The sequence below is a fragment of the Pinus tabuliformis genome, chromosome 3_1 (genome assembly GCF_031772625.1).
Source record: "Pinus tabuliformis cultivar Carrire ecotype Pingquan chromosome 3_1, CPIR1, whole genome shotgun sequence".
Lineage (NCBI taxonomy): Eukaryota > Viridiplantae > Streptophyta > Pinopsida > Pinales > Pinaceae > Pinus > Pinus tabuliformis.
This window is the reverse complement of record NC_142301.1, coordinates 764,501,126-764,505,877: the sequence shown is the minus strand read 5'-3', so window position 1 is coordinate 764,505,877 and position 4,752 is coordinate 764,501,126.

Here is a 4,752-nt window from a genome sequence, read left to right as displayed (position 1 = left end):
CCTGAGTGCAAGTTCAGTTTCATAAGAAGCTGGTTAGAGCATCTAGAAGTTATTAAAGCCTTCAGCTGTAAGTATTAAGGAAACAAAACAAGAGTAAAGAATGAACAATCGACGATAAAGGGAATAATTTACCTATAATTTAGACCATTGCCCGACCATGACAATGGACCAGAGCAAACATCATCCAAGGAATTTGTAGCATAACCCAAGAGCAGAGTTGTTGATGGAATAATCGCATCAGAGTTGGTTGGAGGAAGGGTGGCATAGCCAAATGAGGTACATCCTGGCGCAATTCGAGGATGATGAAACCCCGAGATATGCGCCAACGTCAGATCGCCAGAGGTGAACTGCACCATCGATCTGGGTGGGGTTCCTGAGTGGAGCTGGTGAGGCCGGATGGCCACCCAAGCCATGTACAGGACAGCGCAGGCAAAATTAACAACACCCTTATCTGGCATGGCTTGCCACATGATGGAAGCGGGGCAAAATCAGTTAGAAATAAATGAGAGCAGAGTGGTTCACACTCCGATAAACAACCCTTTGAGATTTGTTGAAAAACAATCATTTTGACGTCAATGCATCTGTAATAATGGTAATCTCTAGAGCTGCGTAAAAACCAAATAAAGGGGGTACGGTAGACCAGCTCAGCAAATTACATTAACCCCCTTGTATGCGATTGTAAATGGAATAAGGAAATTTTTTTTATGATGGAGACATTACAAGTGGCATCAGAGCCCAGTTTACAAAACTGTGGCCTCTGGGAACTGGGGAGAATATATATATATAAAAAAAAAAAAAGATGTGAATAGACTGTATATTTACAACTTATTTGAAAAAAAAAAAAAAAATGTGATAACCTTCTATTGTTGCTTGTTTTGTGGTAAGCACAGGAAAATAAAAGACTGACAATATGAGGAGAACAAACATTGTGTCACACAGGTTTGTGGTGGGTCGGGGACCTGCAGCGGGTCCTGGCAGCAGTCCTTAATTATGGGTACAGCTGGGTGAGGAGGCGCACAATACCAATCTGGAAATTTTGGAAACAATACAAGAGCTGAAAAATGAAATGGCTCAATTATGGGAAGATAATGCAAGGTTAACTATGGAATAGGAGAGGATTATAAAAATCCTATCCGACAGATAGAACCAGCAGCCACCGAATCCCAGCGCTGAGCAACAAAGAATGTCAGGAGAACAGAATCACCCCATAGAACCCCAAGAGTTAGAGGGAAGGGAGGAGGAATGCTCGGATAATGCCTTCGAACAATAGACATCCAAAAGGAAATGGATCAAGTTGCAAGGAGAGTTCTGTAAAATCAAGCCACCACACTTTAATGGAGAACAGGAGGAAGCAGTTGAGGCCTAGTTGATTAATATGAACAAATACTTCCAGCTATATGAATACGATCACAACCTCAAGGCACGATTGGCCATTTTCTAGCTACAAGGAAAGGCCACCTTGTGGTGGGAGGAAGTTAAGATGGTAAGAGGAGTGAGCGAACAGAATATCACTTGGGAGAAATTTCAAGGATAGTTTAAGGAAGGGTACCTGATTGAGTGCTTCTATGACAAGAAGGCAAGGGAATTCATGACCTGCGTTTGGGACAGCAAACTATGGACGAATTTATTACTCGTTTTACTTCCTTACTCTGTTATGTGCCTTATATTCGGGAAGAGAAAGCTAAAGTACAGAGGTTTGTCAGTAGCCTACCCGTAAGTATGAGGGAAAGAATTGAATTTGACAATCCAAAGATGATGGACGAGGCTATACGCAAATCCCGAATTTGCTACCAGCAGAGCAAGTAAAAGGGAGAGCTCCTGGGTAAGAAATGGGCTGATAAGAGAAGCGGAAAGCTGGCTGGTGGCACTAAAGGTAACCGAGGTGGAGGTAACAAAGGATTCACTAAAGAGAAAATCAGCAGAAACTCTCAAAAGAATTTTCTCCGACTAAAGCCCCTCAATGACTCCAAAACTAATGATCAACCCAGAAAAATAGACAATGAAGGGACAGCAAGGCCCCCAGTGCAATGTTGGGGATGTGGTGGCCCCCATTATGTGAAAAACTGCCCTCAGCGAAAAGGAGCTGAACAAGTCTCCCAGGTCTATAAAGCCTCTACCGTTGGCGATGTGGGAAGGAGTTTGCCAAAGATTAATGCTGCTCTGGAAGATCGCCAGGCGGAGTACCAGCCGACCATGGTGAATTTGAAGGTAAACTCATAGACCTTACTGTAACTGTTTTAATTGACCCCGGTGCAACATTAAGTTATATTGGTCCTAGAATTGTGGAGCATTGCAAGTTGTAGCCTGTTAAGTTTAAGGACCCATGGCTAGTTTAGTTGGCAACAGGGGAAAAAAAGACGGGTAACGGCGAAGGTCAAAAACTGCCCTTTAAAAATAGTAGGACAGTCAGTCACTGCAGATTTAAATGTGCTTCCCCTTGGCTCGTATGACATATTGATTGGTATGGACTAGTTAGAAAAACACTGGTCCATAATTAATTGTAAAACCAAGACTATCAGTTATAAGGATGAGCTTGGAATAAAACAAGAGATGCAAGGTATTAAGTGGCCAGTATAGATTTAGCCCATAACTACCTCACAGTTAGCCAAATGCATCAGAAAAGGATGTCAGATTTATGCCATCAAAGTGGGGTATGCTAACTCTAAAGATAAAACAACCACATTGGAAAATATTCCTGTGATACAAGAATTTTTCGATGTGTTTCTGGAAGAGATTCTTGGGCTGCCACCCAAAAGAGACATAGATTTTACCATTGAATTGGTGCCAGGAGCAGCCCCAGTCTCTCGAGCACCCTACAGAATGAGCATACCAGAATTGATAGAGCTAAAGATGCAATTACAGGAGCTGTTGGACAAAAAGTACATCCGCCCCAGCGTGTCCCCTTTGTGAGCCCAGGTATTATTCGTTAAGAAGAAGGATGGGACTCTTTGCATGTGTATGGATTACCGTCAGTTAAACAAATTGACAATTAAAAACAAGTACCCCTACCCCACATTGATGAACTGTTTGACCAAGTGAGAGGGGCAACAGTTTTCTCAAAGATTGATTTGTGGTTAGGGTATCACCAAATCCAGATTAGAGAGGAAGACATAGCCAAGACAGCTTTTAGAACTCGGTATGGCCACTATGAGTTTGTCATGTTACCCTTCGGGTTGACCAATGCACCCGCCACCTTTATGTGCCTGATGAACAGTGTGTTTTATCGGTATTTGGATAAATTTGTGCTGATATTTATTGATGATATATTAATTTACTCACAGACTATGGAGGAGCATCAGGAGCACCTCAGGTTAGTATTATAGATCCTCTGGGAACACCAATTATATGCTAAGTTTAGTAAATGTGAATTATTCAAAGAGCAGATACAATACTTGGGCCATATCATGAGTAATGATGGAATCGTTGTGGATCCTGAAAAGATAAGGACCATTATGGAATGGCCAGTACCCAAAGATGTGGCGGACATCCGATCTTTCATGGGATTGGGAGGCTATTATAGACGGTTTGTAGAGGGATTTTCAAAAGTAGCTTATCCAATCACATCCTTACAGAAAAAGGGAAGAACTTTCAGGTGGACCCCTGAATATCAAAGAATTTTTGAACAACTCAAATATTTACTCACCACAACACCTATTCTAAGTATAGCTTATCCTAGCAAAGATTACGTGGTGTGCACTGACGCAAGTAAAGAAGGAGTAGGAGGTGTGCTAATGCAGGAAGGAAAAGTGATAGCATACGAATCAAGGAAGTTAAAAGAGCATGAGCAAAAATACTCTACTTACAATCTAGAGTTGGAAGCTGTGATTCATGCCTTGAAAATGTGGTGACATTATCTTATGGGAAGAAAATTTATGTTATTGATAGACCACCATAGTCTGACCAATTATTTTAGTCAGCCTACACTAAATGCAAGGCAAGCACGGTGGGTGGATTTCCTAAGCGGATTTGATTTTGAGATCAAGCATCTAAAAGGGAAGGAAAACCAGGTGGCGGACGCTTTGAGTCAGAAATTGCAGTATCTTTATGAGATTTCTTGCAGTGAAGGGAAAAGCCCCTTCGGGGAAATGATTAAAAAGGCAGCCGAACAAGATGCCATTTACCAACAAATAAAACAGCAAGTGCAGCTACCAAACAATAACGAAAAACAACCAGATTATGCTTTGGATGCTGCTGGAATGTTGTATTAGAGAGGAAGACTGTACGTGCCCAATCAGAATGATATTAAAAATCTGATATTGAATGAGTATCATAAGAGTCATTGCCGGACACCCAGGATATCAAGAGACGATCACCGCACTCCGAAAAGAATATTATTGGATGGGTATGAAGAAAGATGTGGCTGGTTACTTGGCTCGATGTCTACAATGTCAACAAATTAAAGCAGAACACCAACATTCCTGTGGGCTTGTTACAACCATTACCCATCCCAGAATGGAAGTGGGAATCCATCTCTATGGAATTTATAACAGGCTTGCCAAAGTCAAAGAAAAATAATGACTCCATCATGGTGGTTGTGGATAAGATAAGTAAGTCAACACATTTTATACTGGTGCAATCTACATACAGAGTTGTGCATATTGCCCATATATTCATGCAAAACATATTTAAGCTGCATGGGTTACCAAAGACAACAATTTCAAACTGTGATGTAAAATTTACATCGGTCTTTTGGAAAACATTGTTTGAAGAATTGGGAACTTAGCTGAACTTTAGTACGGCTTATCACCCTCA